Here is a 1,342-nt window from a genome sequence, read left to right as displayed (position 1 = left end):
TCCTCTCCTCTCCTCTCCTCTCCTCTCCTCTCCTCTCCTCTCCTCTCCTCCCTTCTCCTCCCTGCAGAGAAGGAGTGGAAGCAGAAGGAGCAGGGGGGTGATGAAGAGGAGGAGGAGGAAGGTGATGAGCTGTGGGGTCTCAGAACTCTTCAGAGACAAGAGCTGAACAAAGTGAGAGAAACTCAGGTTTAAACCAAGGTTTTACATCAAAGAGCTCCTTTATGATGTTTGTTTGTTTGTTTGTTTGTTTGTTTGTTTGTTTGTTTGCTTGTTTCAGATCCAGTCCAATCTGGGTAGAATCATCCTGAAGGACGAGTTGGACAAATCTGCTGCTCCTTTAAGGAGGAAAACTCGATCTCTGCCGGACCAAAGCCAGAACGCTGGTACAAACAAACAAACAAACAAACAAACAAACAAACAAACAAACAAACAAACAAACAAACAAACAAACAAACATTTTATTTACCACCTCTCTACAGCAACAGCATCTGTTTACAGTTTGTTTTTAAATGAAACAAACAAAAACAGAAGTGTTTTGGGTGTAAACAAACAGAGGTTTCTGCTGGTAAACAAGCTGTTTGTTTATTTATTTGTTTGTTTATTGTCAGGGTCCAGTGTGTCCAGGTTGGTGTATTTCCCAGCATCCTCCAGGAGCGGCCTGTCCAGGGTGAGTTCCTGATCAGAGACATGTCAATAAGCTCGAGCCTCACAGAGACCAATGTTTGTTTGTTTGTTTGTTTTCAGCTGCAGTCTGCAGAGTTCAGCTCCTCAGAGAAAACTCAGACGGGTCAGAAACACACACATTTCAGATTATATTTTTATTTTCTGTTTGAGTCTAAACTTTGTAAAAACTGATTTCTGTTTTTTTGTTTCTGCAGGTCTGCAGGTAAATCTGAACATATCATCTCATCAACATACACACTGTTATTATGAAAAAAACCTGTTTGTTTGTTTGTTTGTTTGTTTGTTTGTTTGTTTGTTTGTTTGTTTGTTTGTTTGTTTGTTTGGTTGGTTGGTTGGTTGGTTGTTTGGTTGTGGTTGGTTGGTCGGTCGGTCGGTCGGTTGGTTGGTTGGTTGGTTGGTTGTGGTTGGTTGGTTGATCGGTTGGTCGGTAGGTTGTTGGTTGGTTGGTTGGTTGGTTGGTTGGTGGGTTGTTGGTGCGTTGGTTAGTTGCTTGCTTGGTTGGTTGGTTAGATGTTTGTTGGTGGGTGGGTTGTTGGTTGGTTGGTTGGTTGGTTGGTTGGTTGGTTGGTTGGTTGGTTGGTGGTGGGTGGGTTGGTTGGATGGTGGCTGGTGGGTGGTTTGGTTGGTTGGTTTTTGTTGTTTGGTTGGTTGGTTGGTT

The 1,342-nt window shown here is 43.0% G+C and overlaps 1 long non-coding RNA gene across 1 annotated transcript; it reads left to right on the top strand.

Annotated features, from left to right (window-relative positions):
• Nucleotides 1-617: 617 nt before the first annotated feature.
• Nucleotides 618-1,005, top strand: LOC106527785 (uncharacterized). The gene is made up of 3 exons (XR_001311425.1): nucleotides 618-667; nucleotides 745-787; nucleotides 879-1,005. It is a non-coding gene; the product is annotated as an uncharacterized LOC106527785 (long non-coding RNA).
• Nucleotides 1,006-1,342: the final 337 nt, after the last annotated feature.

Source organism: Austrofundulus limnaeus, unplaced genomic scaffold, assembly GCF_001266775.1.
Source record: "Austrofundulus limnaeus strain Quisiro unplaced genomic scaffold, Austrofundulus_limnaeus-1.0 Scaffold343, whole genome shotgun sequence".
Classification (NCBI taxonomy): Eukaryota; Metazoa; Chordata; class Actinopteri; order Cyprinodontiformes; family Rivulidae; genus Austrofundulus; species Austrofundulus limnaeus.
The sequence above is the reverse complement of the archived record's forward strand: the minus strand, read 5'-3'. Positions and strand labels throughout refer to the sequence as shown.